A 24,256-nucleotide genomic window follows, 5' to 3' on the forward strand; every position below is an offset into this window, starting at 1 on the left:
TAGTTCAGGCCAGCGTGAAGAACCTTGAGTCCTTTCACTGAGAGCATGCTGAAGTCCAATGGTGAAGAAGTGCCCTACCTTGCACATGCATTCCTCACCTGTGGCAGCCTCATCAGCCATCTCAAAACCCACAGAACTAGGTGATCCTCAATTCTGAGGGGCTGTCCAATCAGAATACCCTGGGAGAGGATACTGGAGGAATAGCTTTGGATAAGGCACATTCAAATCTGAGATATTTTATAATACCCACCTACAGACATTACAAAATCAAGAATGTTAAAATTTAATTTGTGTCAGCAAGGTTCCCAACTGCTTTCAATGTTGTCTTCTTTCTAAGGTATATTAATTATGTCCACAGTAGATCAGTTCCAGATCATGCTTCTGCCTGTCCTTCACAAAATACATTTAATATTTTATTAGAATTATTACCAGACTTAACCCAGTCTTCTGTCTAGCTTGATGGGCATATGAATCATGGAGGGAATATTGCTGACCCTTTGGGAAGCTGACATATGTGCTTAGTCAGCAGGCCAGATGATTGTGACATGCATGATCAGTTTTCAAATGCTTCTCAGGATGGTTCAATTGGAAGTGCTGGCAGGTCCGAGTGAGGTCAAGGGCAGGTGTTCCACTCTACGAACAGAGCACATAATTTAAGTAGTTGCATCGGTTCAGGTCTGAAGTGAGGTTACAGAGATGTATCCTTCAGATGTCAAGTCAGAGAAAGTGATCAGCCTGCTTTAATTAACTTTAAGGACTGCACATCTGTTTATCAAAAACAGATTAGTTGGGTTGTCATGGCCTTTACATTTCATGAAGAATATCGTATGCAAAATGGGCAATGTCACGGTAAATAAAAATGAAATATTATTTTGAAAAGATAAAAGAGATATATGCTATGATCAAGTACAACAGAACCTAGAAAACTGGAGAAAACAGAGTACCAGATGCCAGAAACACTATATTCTATTAATTAGGATTCCACTATGAATGGATGGAGTTAACTTTTAACTGAAATACAAAACAGTTCATATCTGATTAGCTATTCGTAACTCAGTCCTCCAAATGTTCCCTTCACTTTACAGTTTGCCAGGCACACTTCAGTTATTTCTCACATTTTAGAGATAATGTAAAGAACAAAATGCTGACACTGGAAATGACAAGCATTGTTAGAACAATGTTCTTTTTCTCTTTTATTACTGTTTAGCATTTTAGTAGTGTCAGCTAAAGATTCTTGCATATGGAATGACATCTTTCACCTGTTAACAAAGTGCGCACTCAGATCTGCCAGCTTCCAGAACATGAATCTGCAAACTAGATCAGAAGTAGGCCATACAGTCCGTTAGTCTGCTCGATCATATAACGAAACCGTAGCTGGTTTGATTTTACCTGCAGGTCTGTATTCCAGTCAATGAATAACCTTTCACCTTCTGTATTCCCGTCTATGAGCAACCTTTCACACTCTTATATATTATGAATCAATCTACCTTTGTCTGAGAAACATTTATACTCTGCTTCCGCCACTCTTTGTGAAAGAGTTCCAAAGACTCTCAGTCCTCAAGAGGGAAGAGTAAATTTCATCACTTCTGAATTGACAACAGTATGCCACCTCTTCATTACTGCTACCAGGGAGGAAGTAAAAAGAGCCTGAAAACCCACATTCAATGATTCTAAAATAGCTTCTTTAGCTTTGCCATCAGATTTCTGGACAGTCCATGAAACCATGAATACTACCTCATTACTGCTTTTGCATTATTTGTGTTTATTTAGATTACAGAACAGTTCCTTCCAGCCCAACAAACCACACCCCCAGCAACGCACCTCGTTAACTCCAGCCTAATCACAGGAAACTTGCAATGACCAATTAACCAACAAATTGGTATATCATTGGACTGTGGGAGGAAACTGGAGCACGTGGAGGAAACCCACACAATTCACAGGAAGAACGTGCAAACTCCTTACAGATGGCGTCGGAACCAAACTCTGAAACACCCTGAGCTGTAACAGCTTTGCGCTAACCGCTATGCTACCCCGGTGCGCAAAGACACCAGATGTCTGCCCTATCTATGATCTATCTCCCCACATTCCCATCACCTCCACCCGCCAGACTCCACCACTCAACCACAACCAGGACAATATATAGCAGCCAATTAGCAAACCAACTTGTATGTGTTTGGGATGTGAGGAGGGAACTGAAACACCTGAGGAAAACCCATGCGGACACGGGGAGAACATGTGAACGCCCTTCCTCCCCTCTCCCACCCCTCCATACACACATACAGTGATGCAAGTTGGAACTGAACCAGGGTCTCTGGAGTTGTAGCACAACTGCTCTACCCAGTGCACCACTGTACTAGCTTTTTCCTCAATGGAAAATATATGTGATTTATAAGCGATTCAATGTCTTTGCACTGTACTACTGCTGCAAAACAGCTACTTTCACATAATCTAAGTTCAGTGAAAATAAGTCCAAATCTGAAATCTGATATGACTCCTATTTCTGGATTGTCCCACAACAGGAGACATTTTCTCCATATTCATTCTATCAAGATATATGTGGATCAAATACGTTTAAATCAAATTACACTTATTCTTCTCAGCTCCAACAGATACAAGCATAGTCAGGCCACCCTTTCAATGGTCGATAAGTCTTCTAAATGCAAGCCTCGCCTGTAAAGATAACTGGTCCATTCCAGATTTGTGCCCAATAAACCACCAACATACAGCATGGGAACAGGGTATTTGGCCCAGAACGTCTGGGCAGGCATGATGCCACATTAAACTAATCCATTCTGCCTGGATATGATCTGTATCTCTCTATTCCCTACACATTCACCTAAAAGCTTTGTAAATACCACAAAATCATTTACATTAATATGGTTCATCAAATATGAACACTGTACATCGTTACGTAATACTCCAGATGTGGTCACAACAAGTTCCTGTATAACTGAAGTGTAACTTCCCTTATTTTGTATTGCATTCCCTTGGCGGTAAGCAATAATGTTCTGTCAGCTCTCCTAATTACTTCCTGCACCTGATTCATGCCTCTCACAAACTGCTCAGCAGGTCTGCCAGTTCCCTCTGCATCTCAGTCTCTCTCTATTTGAATAATGTTTATTTTACCATTTTTCATGCTAAAAGGGAAATTTCACATTTTCCCCATTATACTTTGCTTGTCAGATCTTTGCCCCATAACTTAAGCTACTTAGATTAAGTTACTTGGGAACTTGATGACAGTGAGGACAATATGAGTGAGGTTGATGTTCTGGAGCATGTTGATATTAAGGGAGAGGAGGTGTTGGAGTTGTTAAAATACATTAGGACAGATAAGTCCCCGGGGCCTAACGGAATATTCCCCAGGCTGCTCCACGAGGCAAGGGAAAAGATTGCTGAGCCTCTGGCTACGATCTTTATGTCCTCAGTGTCCACGGGAATGGTACCGGAGGATTGGAGGGAGGCGAATGTTGTCCCCTTGTTCAAAAAAGGTAGTAGGGATAGTCCAGGTAATTATAGACCAGTGAGCCTTACGTCTGTGGTGGGAAAGCTGTTGGAAAAGATTCTTAGAGATAGGATCTATGGGTATTTAGAAAATCATGGTCTGATCAGGGACAGTCAGCTTGGCTTTGAGAAGGGCAGATCGCGCCTAACAAGCCTGATAGAGTTCTTTGAGGAAGTGACCAGGCATATAGATGAGGGTAGTGCAGTGGATGTGATCTACATGGATTTTAGTAAGGCATTTGACAAGGTTCCACACAGTAGGCTTATTCAGAAAGTCAGAAGGCATGGGATCCAGGGAAGTTTGGCCAGGTGGATTCAGAATTGCATTGCCTGCAGAAAGCAGAGGGTCCTGGTGGAGGGAGTACTTTCAGATTGGAGGGTTGTGACTAGTGGTGTCCCATAAGGATCTGTTCTGGGACCTCTACTATTTGTGATTTTTATTAACGACCTGGTTGTGGGGGTAGAAGGGTGGGTTGGCAAGTTTGCAGACAACACAAAGGTTGGTGGTGTTGTAGATAGTGCAGAGGATTGTCGAAGATTGCAGAGAGACATTGATAGGATGCAGAAGTGGGCTGAGAAGTGACAGATGGAGTTCAACCCGGAGAAGTGTGAGGCAGAGTACAAAGTAAATGGCAGGATACTTGGTAGTGTGGAGGAGCAGAGGGATCTGGGGGTACATATCCACAGATCCCTGAAAGTTGCCTCACAGGTAGTTAAGAAAGCTTATGGGGTGTTAGCTTTCATAAGTCGAGGGATAGAGTTTAAGAGTCGCGATGTAATGATGCAGCTGTATAAAACTCTAGTTAGGCCACACTTGGAGTACTGTGTCCAGTTCTGGTCGCCTCACTATAGGAAGGATGTGGAAGCATTGGAAAGGGTACAGAGGAGACTTACCAGGATGCTGCCTGGTTTAGAGAGTATGGATTATGATCAGAGATTAAGAGAGCTAGGGCTTTACTCTTTGGAGAGAAGAAGGATGAGAGGAGACATGATAGAGGTGTACAAGATATTAAGAGGAAAAGACAGAGTGGACAGCCAGCGCCTCTTCCCCAGGGCACCACTGCTCAGTACAAGAGGACATGGCTTTAAGGTAAGGGGAGGGAAGTTCAAGGGGGATATTAGAGGAAGGTTTTTCACTCAGAGAGTGGTTGGTGCATGGAATGCACTGCCTGAGTCAGTGGTGGAGGCAGATACACTAGTGAAGTTTAAGAGACTACTAGACAGGTATATGGAGGAATTTAAGGTGGGGGGTTATATGGGAGGCAGGGTTTGAGGGTTGGCACAACATTGTGGGCCGAAGGGCCTGTAATGTGCTGTACTATTCTATATTCTATGTTAGATCCATTTCTACCCTCCTCATGCCATCTTCACAATTTACTTCATTACTATTTATGTGTCAACCACAAACAACAACCATATTTTCAGTGCCTTCATCCAAGCCATTTACATAAATTGCAAAAGGTTGAGGTACCACCATGGGTGCCTGTAGCGTATCACTCATTTATTTTGGAATCAACCTTAGTGCATGGTTTTGAGGCATCCGTTCAAGTAGCAAAACATATAACATCTACAATCATCCAGAAAGGCTGAAGTCCAATAATTCAAAGTCTTTAGCTGCTGGTATTATGCGAAATACAAGTTATTCTATGGATCTTCCTAAGGCATAAGCAAAGGTTAAAGCTGACAGCCTGTGCAATTCCTTTGATTGTGTAAACCAGCTCTCATAGCTGAAGACACAGCCTGATATTCTGTGGTCTTCATGGTAAAGTCCAGTGATGTGGTGCAACTTCCCAAAGGTGGCTAGTAACTTGCAAGTTGCGAAAGCAAACTTGCCTCACTGCACATGTACATTTTCAGAGAAATGACAGCACCATTTGAAAGACAACTTACTTATTCTGAGCAGTAAATAGATTTGTTGCAGCAGCAGGGGATTTTCTTATTTTATCTGCAGTGTCAAGTATGGATCAAGAACAGCAATTTAAATAATGTGATTTTTGCGAAGATAATGTGATATTAAACAAGCCATTTATCAGTAAGCATTCTAGGTTTATTACTTCTATGGACAACATTGGATAAGAATTAAAAGGAACCTGCCATGTAGAACAGTACAGCACAGGGACAGGCTCTACAGCCCATAACATTGTGTCCAACTAAGTAAATTCGTAATCAAATGCCCAACTGCAGTAATTCCTTCTGCGTATACAAGGTCCATATCCTTCTACTTCCTGTATATTCACATGCCTATCTAAGAGCAGCTTGAATGCCACTGTCATATTTGCTTCCACCACCAAACCTGGCAGTGCATTCCAGGCATTCCACTACTCTCCACATAAGAAAACTTGCCCCACACATCTCCCTTGATTTTACCTGCTCTCACCTTCATTGCAAGCCATCTAGACATGTTGAACCTGGGAAAAAGGATACTGGATCATTACTCTGTCCATACCTTTCATCATCTTACCAGACCTCCATCCATTTTTGTTACATTTCATTATTTATTGAACTATGTATATTTATATTTTAGCTGCATCTATATTATAATCTTTATTTCATGAGGAGGTGGAGGAGAATTGGTATGTCACTAAAGACCCTTGCAAGTTTCTATAGATGTACCATGGTTACATCTACCTAACCGGAAGACCATGAGCGGATCGGTGATAACATGTCCTCCTCACTGACGATCAACACTGGCGCACCTCAGGGGTGTGTGCTTAGCCCACTGCTCAACTCTCTATATACATGTGAATGTGTGGCTAGGCATAGCTCAAATACCATCTATAAATTTGCTGATGATGAAACCATTGTTGGTAGAATCGCAGGTGGTGATGAGAGGGCGTACAGGAGTGAGATATGCCAACTAGCGGAATGGTGCTGCAGCAACAACCTGGCACTCAACATCAGTAAGACAAAAGAGCTGATTGTGGACTTCAGGAAGGGTAAGATGAAGGAACACATACCAATCCTCAAAGAGGAATCAGAAGTGGAGACAGTGAGCAGCTTCAAATTCCTGGGTGTCAAGATCTCTGAGAATCTAACCTGGTCCCAATATATCGATGTAGTCATAAAGAAGGCAAGACAGCAGCTATACTTTATTAGGAGTTTGAAGAGATTTGGCCTGTCAATAAATACACTCAAAAACTTCTATAGTTGTACCATGGTGAGCATTCTGAGAGGCTGCACCACTGTCTGGTATGGAAGGGCTACTGCACAGGACCGAAAGAAGCTGCAGAAGGTTGTAAATCTAATCAGCTCCATCTTGGTTACTAGTCTACAAAGAACCCAGGACATCTTTAGGGAGCGGTGTCTCAGAAAGACAGCATCCATTATTAAAGACCCCCAGCACCCAGGGCATACCCTTTTCTCACTGTTACCATCAGGTAGGAGATAAGGAAGCCTGAAGGCACACACTCAGTGATTCAGGAACAGCTTCTTCCCTTCTGCCATCTGATTCCTAAATGGACATTGAATCTTTGGACACTACCTCACTTTTTAAAAAAATATACAGTATTTCTAATTCTGCTAGATTACGTATTACATTGAACTGCTGCTGCTAAGTTAACAAATTTCATGTCACATGCCGGTGATAATAAACAGGATCTGATTCTGATTCTGGAGAACATTCTAACTGGTTGCATCACCGTCTGGTATGGGAGAGCCACTGCACAGGATCGGGAAAGGCTGCAGAAAGTTATAAACTCTGCCAACTCCATGACGGGCACCAGTTTTCCCAGCATGGCGGACTTCTTCAAAAGGCAATGCCTCAAAAAGGCAGCATCCAACATTAAGTACCACCATTACCCAGGACATGCCCTCTTCTCATTGTCACCATCAAGGAGGAGGTATATGAATCTGAAGACACACTCAAAGTTTCAAGAACAGCTTCTTTCCCTCTGCCACCCTACTTTTGAATACACATCAAACCCAAATGCTATTATTTTTTTGCTCTCTTTTTGCACTAATTATTTAAATAGACTTTACTTTAATTTATAGTATTTTTATTATTATGAATTACAATGTACTGCTGCCACAAAACAACAATTTCTAAACATAAGCCAATGATTCTAAACCTGATTCTGATCTCACTTCAACCCACTGCTCAAGAGAAATCAACCCAAGTTTGTCCAACCTCTCCTTATGGCACAACCCTCTAAACCAGGCAACATCCTGATAAACATCTTCTGCACCTTTTGCAGACATGCCACATCCCTCCTATAATGGGGCAGCCAGAATCGAAAGTAAATACCTCAGGTGCCGTCTAACAAGCGTTTACAGTGATGGTTTAGTAGCATAGCAGCTAACGTAACTCTTTACAGTGCCAGTGCGCTGTGTTGTGTAAGGAGTTTGTACGTTCTCCTCGTGACCAGGTAGGTATCCTCTAGGTGCTCTGGTTTGCCCCCACAGACAGGTTAGTAGATAATTAGTAACTGGGCAGTGCAGGCTGACTGGGCTGGAAGGAGCTGCTGCCATGCTGTATCCCTAAATAAAAATTAAATAAAGCTACAACACAAGTTCTCAATTCTTGGGGGAAGTTATGACAAATAAGGAGAAACATACCATGTGCCTTCTTCAACAACCAATCAGCCAGCGTAGCCACTTTCAGCAGCAATGAACATAGACGCGAAGGTCCTGCCCTTAACAGTAGAGTCTCTCATTACATCTGAGCTGCCAGGGTGCAGCATTACACACTTGTCCAGGTTAAACGCCATCTGCCATTTCTCCGCCCATATCTGTAACTGATCTACATCCACTCTATCCTTTGCCAGTCTTCTATGCTATCCATGAAACCACAATCTTTGTAGTGTGATGATCTGCGGCGGTGGGTGGGGGGGGAGGGGAAGTGATTGACAAGCCGCCCCCATATTTCTAATGACTAGCACTATCTACAGTTCTTGAGTTTAAATGCTTTCATGGGATTCTGGTGGGATGTTCAAGATCATTTATTGCTACATTTTAGCTTGGGTTATACAGTTATTCACATGTGTGTTGATGGGTCACCCTGATTGTAACCGGGGTGGCTAATAATCACCTCTCCCGGCCGTATACAACCGAGTGTGGTCTCTATCTGGGTCATAGTGCCTGGTCTGTTTTGTGTTGATCAGAATATAAATGGCTGTGAAGCAGTACGCCTCCCCTGCACCCCCGGGCTGGGATCATGAAGGCGGGACCCAGAGGGAGGACTTGGAAACCGAGCATCATGCCTTCTCTGGGAGCCCCGATGGAGCAAGCGTACCCACGCTCCTCAATCTGGGGGACAACACAAAGTGCATTTCCCATTTCCCTCGCGGCCCAGACGGGGGAGTCCAAGACAGCGCAGCCATGGGAGGATGGGCACCATGGCAGACAGCACGGGAGCATGAGGAAGAGCGAAGGGCTTCAACGATTTGCACCCTCATGGTCCACCCCGTAGCTCCCCAGATAAGACAGTACCAGCCATCTGGAGCCTCACCTGGCACAAGTCAAACTTGTCACATGGCAGAATGGGTGGGGCCCCACAAGGTGGTGCACCTTGCCCTGGTACTGGAGGGAGATGCCCTGTGGGCCTTCCTCAACCTAACGCTTGACATCACCACTATCACTGGCCGAGGCCGAGAGGGCAGAAGGAATTTTTGCCCCCCCCCCCCCCCCAAGGTGTTACAGCATCGCCATGCAGGCCAAGAGCCTGGGTTTGAGTCACTGAGGCGGAGAAGGACACTGACAATGAGAAGGCCGTGAGGCAGGTACAACGAGCGCTGCGCCAGACACACCACGTGCCACGGAGCAAACACTACCACCTGTGTGGCGAGGCAGGCCATGTGGCCAGGGACTACCCCACTGCACCATGCCACAGTACAGAGCAGCGATCGGGAAACGCCATGCGGGCAACGCCACCCGAGACCTCCACTGTCTCCTCTCCAGGTGGGTCACTTCGGTGAAGAAAAAGGCTTATACTTGGAATGCACGATGGAGGGCATCTGATGTCATGTGTTGGTGGACACAGGGTCAACCATCACCATCGTCCATCCAGGTGTCCTCTCCAATGTGGACCAGTTACCCATCCTGGGTGATAATAACAGTGGTCCAACTGGCTACCGGCACCAGTGACTGTGCGGTAATGAGAGGGAAGAAGTGGCTGCGCATATCACAGTGGGGATAAACGCAGTGGAGCACGAGGTGCGGCTAGCCAATGTCCAGCGGTCCTGCATCATTGTCCTGGACTTGCTGTCCCACTGGGGAGCCCGTGCGGATGTGCCAGGAGGCAACACTACACAAAGCCATGGCTCTCCGGCAGGGCAGCACCAGGAAGCGGAATCGGCGAGCAGAGCAATAGCCACCCCCGGTCTCACAGTGGCCCACCGCAGTGTAGCACAACCCGCAGCAGCCGAACGCAGCACAGTGAGAACAGAGGCAAGTGGAGGCAAGGTAAATCTCCTCCTCACCGACCAGCAGCAAAGTAAACCTCCTCCTCACCAACCAGCAGCAAGGGAAACCTCCTCCTCACCGACCAGCAGCAAGGGAAACCTCCTCCTCACCAACCAGCAGCAAAGTAAATCTCCTCCTCACCAACCAGCAGCAAGGGAAACCTCCTCCTCACCGACCAACAGCAAGGGAAACCTCCTCCTCACTGACCAACAGCAAGGGAAACCTCCTCCTCACTGACCAGCAGCAAGGGAAACCTCCTCCACACTGACCAGCAGCGAGGGAAACCTCCTCCACACTGACCAGCAGCGAGGGAAACCTCCTCCTCACTGACCAGCAGCGAGGGAAACCTCCTCCTCATCGACCAGCAGCGAGGGAAACCTCCTCCTCACTGACCAGCAGCGAGGGAAACCTCCTCCTCACCAACCAGCAGCGAGGGAAACCTCCTCCTCACCGACCAGCAGCGAGGGAAACCTCCTCCTCACCGACCAGCAGCGAGGGAAACCTCCTCCTCACTGACCAGCAGCAAGGGAAACCTCCTCCTCACTGACTAGCAGCCAGGGAAACCTCCTCCTCACCGACCAGCAGCGAGGGAAACCTCCTCCTCACCGACCAGCAGCAAGGGAAACCTCCTCCTCACTGACCAACAGCAAGGGAAACCTCCTCCTCACCGACCAGCAGCGAGGGAAACCTCCTCCTCACTGACCAGCAGCGAGGGAAACCTCCTCCTCACTGACCAGCAGCGAGGGAAACCTCCTCCTCACTGACCAGCAGCAAGGGAAACCTCCTCCTCACTGACCAACAGCGAGGGAAACCTCCTCCACACTGACCAGCAGCGAGGGAAACCTCCTCCTCACCGACCAGCAACAAGGGAAACCTCCTCCTGACTGACCAGCAGCGAGGGAAACCTCCTCCTGACTGACCAGCAGCGAGGGAAACCTCCTCCTCACTGACCAACAGCAAGGGAAACCTCCTCCTCACTGACCAGCAGCAAGGTAAACCTCCTCCTCACCGACCAGCAGCAAGGTAAACCTCCTCCTCACTGACCAGCAGCAAGGGAAACCTCCTCCTCACTGACCAACAGCGAGGGAAACCTCCTCCTCGCTGACCAACAGCGAGGGAAACCTCCTCCTCGCTGACCAACAGTGAGGGAAACCTCCTCCTCGCTGACCAGCAGCAAGGGAAACCTCCCCCTCACCGACCAGCAGCGAGGGAAACCTCCTCCTCACCGACCAGCAGCGAGGGAAACCTCCTCCTCACCGACCAGCAGCGAGGGAAACCTCCTCCTCACCGACCAGCAGCGAGGGAAACCTCCTCCTCACCGACCAGCAGCGAGGGAAACCTCCTCCTCGCTGACCAACAGCGAGGGAAACCTCCTCCTCGCTGACCAACAACAAGGGAAACCTCCTCCTCACCGACCAGCAGCAAGGGAAACCTCCTCCTCACCGACCAGCAGCAAAGTAAACCTCCTCCTCACTGACCAGCAGCAAGGGAAACCTCCTCCTCACCGACCAGCAGCTGCACAGCAAGCAGGTGAGCGATCCCATGCTGGCTCAGGTGAGAGGGTGGCCGACTGTGGGATGCTGGCCAGAGTAGGCAGAGACCCAACACTACTTCCTCTTTTACTTCAAAATGCCTTGGTACATCAATGCACTCAGCACCCATCTCCCTATCCTCCACTTCCTTCTCCTTGGGAAATACTGATGTAAAGTACTAATTAAGCACCTCAGCCACATCCTCCACATCAATGTAAATCTTCCTCTCTTTATTCTTGAGTGTTCCTACCCTCTCCAGTTACTCCTGGTGCTTTAGGATTTTCTTTAATCCTACTTGCCAATGAATCGTCATGGCCCTCCTGGCTTTCCTAATTCCCTTGAGTTCTTTTCTGGCTGTGTTATTATCCTTCAGGGCTCCGTTTGATTCTTGCTTCCTAAACTTCGCATGCTTTTTCTTTTGCTTCTTAACAAATTTATCACCCCTCTCGAATTTTGTTTTCCATGACACAGCACGGAATAGGCCTTTCTGGTCCTAAGAGGCCCGCAGCCCAAGCAACCCCAAATATCCCTAATCTAACCACGGGACAATTTACAATGAACAATTAACCTACTCGGCATGTCATTGGACCGTGGGAGGAAATCGGAGCATGCAGGGTGTGTCCACGCGTTTCACGGAGCGGATATACAGAGTCTCCTTACAGACTGGACCAGAACTGAACTCCGAACTCCGACACCCCAAGCTGTAATAACGCTGTGCTAACTGCTACGTTACCGTGGCATCCACAGTTCCTTTACCTTGCCATCCTTGTCCTTCCTTCTGACTGGAATATACCTGTCTTGTACTCTGTGCAGTTGTTATTTTTTTTAAAACACCCTCCACATATCAGATATGGACTTACCCAAGAATAGCTGATCCCAATCAACTCTCTCCAGTTGCTACCTAATGCTCTCATGATTTGCCCTGCTCCAGTTTAATACTCTCCTGCAAGGTCCGTACTTACCTTTATCTACAGCTGATTCGAGGAGATGTGATCACTGTTTCCTCACTGTTCACCCAGTGAAAGATCGGTTGTCTGGCCCAGCTCATTATCCAACACCAGGTCCAGTACAGCTGCTCCTCTCCTTGAACTATCTACATATTGATTTAAGAAACTCTCCTGTAACCAACAACTTCTGCCCCATCTAATCTATTTGCATTAACAACATTCCAGGTTATTTTAGAGAATTTGAAGTCCCCATTACAACAACCCTATTGCGTTCACACTTTTCTCTAACGTGTCTGCATATCTGTTCTTCAATGTTTCAATGCCTATCGGGAGGTCTGTCGTATGATCCCATCAGAGTGATTGCACTCTTCCTACTTTTGACTTTTACCCACATAGACCCAGACAATAAGCCCTCCATTATGTCCCCTCTGAGTGGAGCTGTGATATTGTCCCTGAGTAGTAGTGCAACTCCCCCACCTCATTTGCCTCCCTCACTATCTTTTCTAAAACATCAAAATCCTGAGATATTAAGCACCCTTTCCTGTTCCACTCTAAACCAAGTCTCTGTACTGGCCACAATCTCATAGTTTCATGTATTAATCCATGCTATGAGTTCATCACCTTTAACCATAACACTACAAAACTAAAGTACACACACTCAAACTATCTATCCCAGTGTATCTATTACTTCGCTCTTGTCTGTTTTTAGTGGGCCTGACATTGACCTTCTTCTCCATTCCTCTACTTTCTGACTTGACGTCTGGTTCTCATCCTCCTGCTAAACTAGCTTAAACCCATCCAAGTAGCTCCTGACCAGGATATTGGTTCCGTTCCAGTTCATCTGCACCCATTTCTCTTGTACAGGTCACCCCTGCCCCAGAAGAGGTTCCAATGATCCAAGACCCTCAAAACCTGCACCCCGCCTTAGCCACGCATTCATTCATACTATCATACTATTCCTGCCCTTTCTAGCATATGGCACTGGGAGTAATCCAGAGATTATTATCTTGGAGGTCCTGTTCTTCAGGCTCTTTCCTAACTCCATACACTCACTACACAGAACCTCTTTTCCCTTTGAATGCAGAAGGACTTAGACAGTTTAGAAGAATGGGCAAGAAAGTGGCAAATGAAATGCAACGTTGGAAAATGCATGGTCAAGCATTTTGGTAGTAGAAATAAATGTGTGGACCAATTTCTAAATGGGGAGAAAATCCAAAACTATGAGATGCAAAGAGACTTGGGAGTCCTTGTGCAGAACACCCTAAAGGTTAACTTGCAGGTTGAATCAGTGGTGTGGAAGGCAAATGTAATGTAAGCATTCATTTCAAGAGGTCTAGAATGCAAGACCAGGGACGTAATGCTGAGGATTTATAAAAGTTCTGGTGAGGCCTCACCTTGAGTACAGTTTTGGGCTCCTCATCTAAAATGAGATGTGCTGACATTGGAGGGGGTCCAGAGGAGGTTCACAAGGATGATTCCAGGAATGAAAGGGTTATCATACAAGAAACTTTTGTTGGCTCTGGGTATGTACTTGCTAGAATTTAGAAAGATGGGGGTGGGGGGGGGGGGAATCTCATTGAAACCTTTCAAATGTTGAAATGCCTAGGCAGAGTAGATGTGAAAAGGATGTTTCCCATGGTGGGAGAGTCTAGGACAAGAGAGCACAGCCTCAGGATAGAGGGGTGTCCATTCAAATCAGAGATGCAAAGAAATTTCTTTAGCCAGACGGTGGTAAATTTGTGGAAGTTGTTGCTACATGCAGCTGTGGAGGTCATTGGGTGTACTTAAGGCAGAGATTGATAAGTTCATGATTGGACATGATATCAAAGGTTATGGTGAGAAGGCCAGGAACTGGGGTTGAGGAGAAGAAAAAAAAGAATCAGCCATAATTAAATGGCAGAGCAGATGTGATGGACCAATTGGCCTAATTCTGCTCCTATGTCTTACGGTCTTATCTTACAGGAGGAGCATTCCAACATCTTACCTACCCTCCTGCCTACATTGAATAAAGGACTATGGATTTGTAGACAATGGAAAGCTTATTTATTATCCTCTGAAACCCTTGAATTTTACTTTCACCTAGTCACAACTCACTACTCTCAGCTTCCACCTGTTCTCGACAAAGCTGGCCACTTCAAGTCTCATGCAATGGAGACAATCGTGGAGCAGAGTAGGTAGCTGCTTTCTGAGCTTTCACTAAACCACAGACAGGAAGCAGCCATGCTGGACACTCTACTGTCCCTAACTGTCTTGCTCCGATTGCTGCCAGTTATGTAAAAGCTGCTGCCTTTAGAAGCTAATACCAAGGGCACTGGGGTGCTGACAACATTCCTGTGACAGTCCTCCAGCAGAATGCAAAGCTGACCTAGAGGAATTTCAATGAGCCCAGAGAGAATAAATCAGCGGGCTTCTCTCAGGATGACAAAAGTGTCCCATCAGTCAGCTGGCTCATCACAGCAGTCTGAGCTTCTCACCATTGACCTTCACAGCCATAGTTCACCCATCAGCATGACTGCATTCACAGCCTGAATATGCAAGGAACAAAGGGGGCATACAGGGTGAATTGTCATAATACTCAGCAGAAGACCCACATCCTACATTTTAGGATCAGCTTCATTCACGCTGCTATCAGATTTCTGACTGATCCACGTAACCCTGCACACTACCTCACCGTTCTCCATTTGCACTGTTTATTTATTTGCAACTTGTCGTGATTTTTATGTATTGCACTGTCCTTCTGTAACAAGTTTCACAACATATGTCAGTGATAATAAACCTGGTAGGGCTCTGAAAACCTGTGCCAACCAACTGGCAGGAGTGTTCAAGGACATTTTCAATCTCTCAAAGCTACAGCCAGAGTTTCCCACCTACTTCGAAAGAGAGGCGATCATACCAGTGTCTTAGAAAACCAGAGTGAGCTGCCTCAGCGACTACCGCACAGTGGTACTCACACCCACTGTGATGAAGTGCTTCGAGAGGTTGGTCGTGGCTAGAATCAACTCCTGCTAAAGCAAGGACCTATTGACAGAATAGGTCTACAGTGGATGCAATCTCACTGGCCCTCAACTCGGCCTTGGATCACCTGGACAATATCAATACCTACATCAGGCTGCTGATTACAGCTCAGCACTTAACACAATTATGCCCTCATTCTAATTAACAAGCTCTAAACGCCTTCAAAAGGCAATGCCTCAAAAAGGCAGCATCAATACCCTCTTCTCATTGCTACCATCAGGGAGGAGGTACAACAGTCTGAAGACACACACTCAATATTCCAGCAACAGCTTCTTCCCTTCAGATTTCTAAATGTACAATGAACCCATAAGCACTACTTCAGCATTTTCCCCTCCCTTTCTGTACTACTTAGATAATGTAATTTTCTTTTTTATTTATACTTAGTGTAATCTATAGTTAGAAACATAGAAACACAGAAAACCTACAGCTCAATACAGGCCCTTCAGCCCACAAAGTTGTGCCGAACTTGTCCTTACCTTAGAAATTACTAGGCTTACCTACAGTCCTCTATTTTTCTAAGCTCCATGTACCTAACTGAAAATCTCTTAAAAGACCCTATCGTATCCGCCTCAACCACCGTTGCCAGCAGCCCATTCCGCGGACTTACCACTCTCTGAGTAAAAAACTTACCCCTGACGTCTCCTCTGTACCTAGTCACCAGCACCTTAAACCTGTGTCCTCTTGTGGCAACCATTTCAGCCCTGGCAAAAAGTATCTGACTATCCACACGATCGATCCACTCATCATCTTATACACCTCTAATAGGTCACCTCTCATCCTCCGTCACTCCAAGGAGAAAAGGCCGAGTTCACTTAACCTGTTCTCATAAGGCATGCTTCCCCATCTAGGCAACATCCTTGTAAATCTCCAGAACTGAGCACAGTACTCCAAGGTCCTATATAGCTGCAACATTACCTCTCAGCTCCTAAATTCAATTCCACGATGGATGAAGGCCAATACACTGTATGCCTTCTTACCACAGAGTCAACCTGCGCAGCTGCTTTGAGCGTCCAAAGGACTTGGACCCCAAGATCCCTCTGATCCTCCACACTGCTAAGAGTCTTACCATTAATATTATATCCTGCCCTTGACAAAGCCATGCTGACTATTCCTAATCATATTATACCTCTCCAAATGTTCATAAATCCTGCCTTTCAGGATCTTCTCCATCAACTTACCAACCACTGAAGTAAGACTCACTGCTCTATAATTTCCTGGGCTATCTCTACTCCCTTTCTTGAATAAAGGAACAACATCCGCAACCCTCCAATCCTCCGGAACCTCTCCCGTCTCCACTGATGATGCAAAGATCATTGCCGGGGCTCAGCAATCTCCTCCCTCACTTCCCACAGTAGCCTGGGGTGCATCTCATCCGGTCCCGGTGACTTATCCAACGATGCTTTCCAAAAGCTCCAGCACATCCTCTTTCTTAATATCTATATGCTCAAGCTTTTCAGTCTGCTGCAAGTCATCACTACAATCATCTAGATCCTTTTCCATAGTGAATACTGAAGTAAAGTATTCATTAAGTACATCTGCTATTTCCTCCGGTTCCATACACACTTTCCCACTGTCACATTTGATAGGTCCTATTCTTTCATGTCTTATCCTCTTGCTCTTCACATACTTGTAGAATGCCTTGGGGTTTTCCTTAATCCTGCCCACCAAGGCCTTCTCACGGCCCCTTCTGGCTCTCCTAATTTCCTTCTGAAGCTCCTTCCTATTAGCCTTACAATCTTCTAGATCTCTAACATTACCTAGCTCTCTGAACCTTTTGTAAGCTTTTCTTTTCTTCTTGACTAGATTTATTACAGTCTTTGTACACCACAGTTCCTGTACCCTACCACTTCCCTGTCTCATTGGAACGTACCTATGCAGAACTCTACACAAATATCCCCAGAACATTTGCCACATTTCTTCCATACTTTTCCCTGAGAACATCTGTTCCCAATTTAAGCTTGCAATTTCCTGCCTGATAGCCTCATAATTCCCCTTATTCCAATTAAATGCATTTCTAACTTGTCTGTTCCTATCTCTCTCCAATGCTACTGTAAAGGAGTTATTATTATTATTATTATTATTGTGTTGCAATGTACTGCTGTCACATAACAACAAATTTCATGACATACACCTGATTCTGATTAAATGTGTCATCGATGTTACTTGGTTCTGCATTTCATGAATTATGCACAAGGGCACACTGAATTGCTCAGTACCAGAAGGTAGACGTAAGAACACAACAAGCAGAAGTAGATGATTTGGCCCCTCTGACATTCAACAAGATCATGATTGAACTCGGCTTTCCTTTAATTCCTGAACATACAGAAACATCACTCTTTGTCTTCAAGAAACAGTGACTGAGCCTGCAAAGCTCTGCTGGACGGCAAATTCTAAAGTTTCACTGCTATTCAAGTGAGGAAATTTCTACATATCTCTTTACTGAATGATCCACCCCTCACTATGAAGTTATGATTCCAGGTTCTAGCGCTGGATAGAACCAGCCTACATTTACTTTGTTAAATGCCTTAAGAATTTTGAGACTCAAGAGACCATAGATGCAGGAATCTGGAACACAAAATGGCAACATTTTGGAGGCCAAGAGGTAATCAGCTGATCGGGATAGGTTTGATGCAGTGTTTCAGCTCATATGTCATCTGTCCCTTTCCCTCCAAAGACTTTGCCTGACCCACAGTCATCCCCCAGCAGTTTGCTTTTCGCACTTAAGCACTTTGTATGTTTCAGTAAAATCACATCTCATTTTTAAGACTGAAGAAAGAAAAAGCCAAGTCTGCTTAAACTGTCTTATCTCATCTGAGTGAATACAAGTCTTTTTTTTAAAGTTGTTGTTGTGTAGTGTAATATGTAATTTCTTTATCGGGCCTATTTTCACTGAGGTTTGTAAGGAAACTTCTTCCAGACTTGTGTCTTGTTTTACACTGAAGGAATTCCAAGATTGTTCTCATGTGGACATGCCATTATCAGTCCACCTCCACCTCTGGGAATCTGGGTACAAGAGTTGGGAAGAATTTTTCCATGTGTGGATGTCTGCAACTTAAAGTAGATTCTGCAATGGAATAGGGCAAGTGACAACAATTCACATAGAAGTGAAACAAGCTGATTCGTTGTATGATTATGGGAGGAGGCTTTCACATGTTCCTGTCAACCAAATATAAGCAGCAGTGCCAGGTTGGTGCAGGGAAGTCTGTGCAATTGGCAGAAGAACAGTCATCACTTGCTTGAGCGAAAGAGAGTATTGTTCAGAGTTGAGACTGCACTCCAGGAGACAAGCACAGGTTAATAAATTCTGGTTCTGGTCAGGACTGCTCTCCTGCGTGTAATGGATAGGCTTCCTCAATGTCTTTGGATCTTCTTAAGACCCACCTCACATGACAGAGTCTCAAGGTAGGGAGTGACGACTTTGCAAGGTAAAGATGTGGCAGGTTTCCTCCTCTGTAGGAATACACTGCTGCAGCACTGTTGTTCAGTACCTGGTTGAGTTTATTTTCAGGTCAATTATGGTCACCAAAATGTTTCTTCACTATGGACAGCAATAACTTTGCTACTGAGTGTCAGGCAATAATAGTAAAGAACTCCATATGATATGGTCATTGACAAACAATGACAGGGCATTATGAGAATCAGCCACTTAAACTCTCATGACGACAAAGCCTTTTGGCGCCGGCACAGACCAACTCACTGCTTATGCGTGAAGCGCTCCAGGCTGTAAACTTCGCCCCCTCACCGTGGCCAAGAATGCCTCTGCCCTCCTGCTGCTACTACAGTGGCTCAGACTGGGGCTCGTGACAGCCATAGATAACCATGAAGTGCGAGACCCTCTGAGAGCTTGCCCTGGGGTAAACATGAACAGTCTATACAGTGAAAAGTCTCAAGGGTTGGTTTACTTTCTGATCACAGGCCACTTCCACCATGCCGGTTGCTGGTTGACCAGTTCGAAGGATGCAGCAGCTCTCTGCCATTGGTTGCTTTGTGCGCCGCGGCACCTGTGTCTAGTTCGAGTGCAGAAACAGCAGGTGCGAGAGACTCACCGGCTTTCCTTTGTCTTCAGGGGCTCACTTTCACACTGAGGTCATGACCAGTTCTGAGGAACCACTGGGAAAACGTGCTACAGATACAGGAGGGCCCACGTGCACAGTTTGCCGAGTACCCAGTGAATCCGTAGTTTTGTAGCTGTGTAACTTGGGGAGACTTAATGAGGTACCAGTTGAGCTTGAAGAGTTACTGACTGTTTAGTATCATCGTTTTTGTAACTTAGGGTGGCTTAGATGTTTGGTCGAATGTTTTACCGTTTGTCTGTAAATAAGTAGTTAATGTGTTTGTTCATAGTCGGTATTTTCTGTCTCACTTACCAAACCTATGAAGCTGCTTCCTCATAACACTAAGAAACCCAGTGGTCCTAAACATTTGGCACGTAGTGATCTGGAAGCTCTGACTATAACATGTTAAAAGTAACTTCAATAGTGCCCTGACTTTGCTTCAGCACACCATGACTTTGGACTTCTTAGTGACTGCAATCCTGAGTGGTCTCACCTCCTCTGGGACCCATCAGCAAATTATTTTCCATTTCAAGTTGAAGTTGAAGTTTGTTTATTGTCATTCAACCATACACATGTATACAGCAAAATGAAACACCGTTCCTCAGGGGCCCAGGTGCAAAAGACGGCACCGACAGTCACACAAAATGCATATAGTTATGGTCCAACTCAGAAAGTCATAAAATAATATTAGCCCAAGTCCCTGAGTGGTGTAGCCTGAAGATTGATGTACCGTACATGGATATTGTCCTGGAGCCATCTTTCTGTAAGGTAACAGTCTTTTCTAAAAGTAAACTGGTTTGTTTTCCAGGGTGCAAAACTGGAGAACAATGTTGATGGGAGGGCTGGCCTGAGTAAAGAGCAACCACTCACACAGTAAGCTCAGTTTGCAACAGATCAGTCTCTGCTGCCTTGAGTAAGCCAGGGATTTTGAAGTAGAGAGTGATCTTCAACAGTGTGCCAGTTTTGGCAAAAGTCCATGTCTGACCCCTGCATGAAGCAACAGATGCAATTCACTGCAGTCTTAGTACACTTTACAATCTGGAGAGATCACAATTCAGATGTTGGAGACAGTAATTTACCTCCTATAATAAGCCCTCTGGGTCTAAACCTTTCTGACTGACCTACAAAATACTAGCTTCTTTTCTAGTCCCTCCCACCTTGTCCTTGCTTGTATTCTAAGCCTGCAGGGAGCACTACAAAAGCAATGACATTAGCAAATTACCAGGGCAAACCTGAGAGTGCTTACCCAGATAATGTGTTCAAAGAACCATAATTTGCTAATGTTTGCAAAATAATTCTGTGCTGGAATTCAAATCATGGTGCACATCCAGTATTTCTATTTTATGGCACAAAACCTCTCCCTCACCACCATTCAGGGCCCCAGACAGTCCTTCCAGGTGAGGTGACACTTCACCAGTGAGTCGGCTGGTGTGGTATACTGCGTCCAGTGCTCCCGGTGTGGCCTTTTATATATTGGTGAGACCCGACGCAGACTGGGAGACCGATTCGCTGAACACCTACGCTCGGTCCGCCGGAGAAAGCAGGATCTCCCAGTGGCCACACATTTTAATTCCGCATCCCATTCCCATTCCGATATGTCAATCCATGACCTCCTCTACTGTCAAGATGAAGCCACACTCAGGTTGGAGGAACAACACCTTATATACCGGCTGGGTAGTCTCCAACCTGATGGCATGAACATTGACTTCTCTAACTTCTGTTAATGCCCCTCCTCCCCTTCTTACCCCATCCCTGATTTTTAATTTAAAAAATTATTATCTCTCTTTCCCTCTCACAATCACTCCTTGCCTGTTCTCCATCTTCCTCTGGTGCTCCCCTCCCCTTTTCTTTCTTCCAAGGCCTTCCATCCTCTGATACTCCCCCTTCTCCAGCCTTGTATCCCTTTTGCCAATCAACTTCCCAGCTCTTAGCTTCATCCCACCCCCTCCCGTCTTCTCCTTTCATTCCAGGTCTCCCCCTCCCCCTCCCTTCAAATCTCTTACTCTCTCTTTTTTCCATTAGTCCTGATGAAGGGTCTCGACCCGAAACGTTGACTGTACTTCTTCCTATAGATGCTGCCTTGCCTGCTGCATTCCATCAGCATTTTGTGTGCGTTCCCTTACTTCCACTATTTGTTTTCAAAACTTTAACAATTCTTATACTTCTTGAGATAATCCTGCTTGCAGACTTGTGGTTTCCAAATAAAAATACCTAGCTCCAGCTTTGCACCAAAATGGATGACTCAACAAGAATAAAAAAATTACTGTTATTTACAAATATTACCATGCAGATAGCTTCAGCCAGCAAAGCAAATTTTGCTTTAATTATTTTATGAGCAAAAGGAATTGCTGTAGTCTTTTATTCTGAATCCGGTGAAATATGCAACTGTCACTTATATCAGGAATTTTAAAAACATTATGAAAGCATTCAAGGAAGTTTTGCCTTTGTGAAACAGCAGGACTGCAATGCACGTAATGAGTTTAGTTCATTTTGCAACACTTCTTGGTCAATTGTGCACAAAAGGCATCCAGCATTTAATATTGGTTTGATTAATCATTGAGGATTAAAATGAACTGCACAATTGTGAATTACGCACAGCTACAGGAGAGTGTGAGTTCATGAGACAGCAAGGATCCTTTCAGCTATAATCAGATTGTTAGTTCATGATAAGAGGTGCGATCTAACAGCACTGGGATGAGTTAGTTGGTCCACACAGAAATAGTGCTGAGGAAGGGCGGACACGGATCTCCACACACATTCTCACTCTTCCTGCGTAATGGCTCCAGCCAGATAATAAGATTTACCACCAACTTAAAGCCGAGAGGGGCCACTGCACAGGATTGATAAAAGCTGCATAGGGTTGCAAACTCAGCCAGTTCCAGCATGGGCAATAGCCTCCTTGACAGAGGGCATTTTCAAAAGCAGATGTCTCAAAAAGGCAGCATCCATCACTAAGGACTCCCATCACTCAGCTCGTGCCTTGTTCTCATTGCTAGCACTGGGGAAAAGTTACAGGAGCCTGTGCAAAAACAGCTACTTCCCTTCCGCCATCACATCTTTGAACCAATGCAGGAACACTACCTCATTTACTTTTGCTCTCTACTTGCACTAATTTAATTCAAATATAACATATAGAGACACATTATATACATCTTATCATAAGTTATAGTTTTTATGTGTCGCAAAGTACTGCTGCCACGAAACCGCAAACCTCACAACGTATACCAATGATGTTAAACCTGATTCCATTTGAACAGTATGTTGCTTCCAGAGGGAGAAATCAAGCAAAAGAGGTAGCCCTACATAAAAGCAAAGTTTGATAAGGCAAGTTATGTGACTACAGAATCAAAGCAGGATCCAGGAAAACAAAACTTCAAAATGTTGGCAGGACAAATTGCTCTGCTGTGATTTTACAGGTTAGAAGATTAATTGGTCACATGGCTATACTCGGGTGGCGTGGGCTCATTGGGCCAGAAGGGCCTATTACCATATTGAATCTCTTAAACAATAGGCCCTCACTCCAGTATGAATGGTGGTACGTTGGGGTCTCTTGATAATATGGATCCCCTCAACCCAAAAGGCAGCAAGAAGAAAGTTCGGACACAGCCGTCCAGTGTTTTGATGAGTAAAAGATAGACCAACGATCATTCTTAATTCACTTTACAGCACAGAATTGCAAAATGAAATTGAAAGAGTAAAGTAATGCTTTCAAGAAAAATATGTTGAAGAAAAGCAAGGCAGAAAAATACCATGCCAAAAAAAAAGAAGGAAATATAGAGTTTTAAAAAAAAATCTTCAAGCAGGCCAGGCATTCGGAAGCATTAGGGAACTCTCCAAATCTATCCTTCGTTTTCCGCAGAGACTTACTGATAAGTCACAACATAGACGATATCACATGCAAATAAAGCCTGAGCCTCTCGGGGCATGCCTTGCCACGTGCTGACTTTATTAAAGGACACACACCTCAATGCGCATGACGGGAACGAACTGCTGACTAGAACAAATCACCTTCAGCAGAACTGGTTTCTCATACGTAACCAGACAGAAGGCCAAGTGACAGCACCAGGAAAATATTAAAAGCTTGCTGCCCAGTAAAATTTAGGGAGAACGTCACAGAAGCTGGCTCAGATTTTGTTATTATCAGAATCAGAATCAGAATCAGACTTTAATCGCCAAGTACCTATGCACATACAAGGAATTTACTTCCAGCAGATGTTGTCTCTCTGCTCATAACAATAATAATGATAAATATAAATGAAAATATAGATTATACATACAGGTAGTGCAATCCAAGTAATAGTTAGCCGACAGTTAACCGGCAGTTAACTGTTCAGCAAAGTGACCGCAGTAGGGAAAAAACTTCTCCAGTGCCTATTAGTCTTAGTCTGGAGGGATCTGAAGCGCCTACCAGACGGAAGCACTTTCAAACAAAGAGCTTAATTAAAATTTTAAAACCTACTTTCCATGAGATACATTGTTTTCATTATAGGCAAATACTTCTTTTTCCCCATAAATGTTCCTTTGTTTGTCTAATACTCATTAATGCTTTCAAGCTATTCTTGATCTATTGGTTCACAATCAGAAGCCTGACTTAGAACACCGTGACTTCCTGCCTATGTTCAGAATAACCTTGACTCTCACTATAGTATACATCCGAAGGGATGAAGCATTGTTTGATGCTCAGCCTGACTCAATTAAAAGTATGATGAAGTAGGCCAGGGGTTCTTCTAAGGATAAATACTCTCACCTATACCGCCTGTCAGCACTCTCTCGTTGAGCAAGTGGCAAGAACAGGATTGGTACACTT

At 45.0% G+C, this 24,256-nt stretch overlaps 1 protein-coding gene across 4 annotated transcripts in view; it reads right to left on the reverse strand.

Annotated features, from left to right (window-relative positions):
- LOC140737758 (potassium/sodium hyperpolarization-activated cyclic nucleotide-gated channel 1-like) overlaps nucleotides 1-24,256 on the reverse strand; it is a 382,146-nt gene that overhangs the window by 289,061 nt on the left and 68,829 nt on the right. The window lies entirely within an intron of this gene.

Source organism: Hemitrygon akajei, chromosome 13 (genome assembly GCF_048418815.1).
Source record: "Hemitrygon akajei chromosome 13, sHemAka1.3, whole genome shotgun sequence".
NCBI lineage: Eukaryota > Metazoa > Chordata > Chondrichthyes > Myliobatiformes > Dasyatidae > Hemitrygon > Hemitrygon akajei.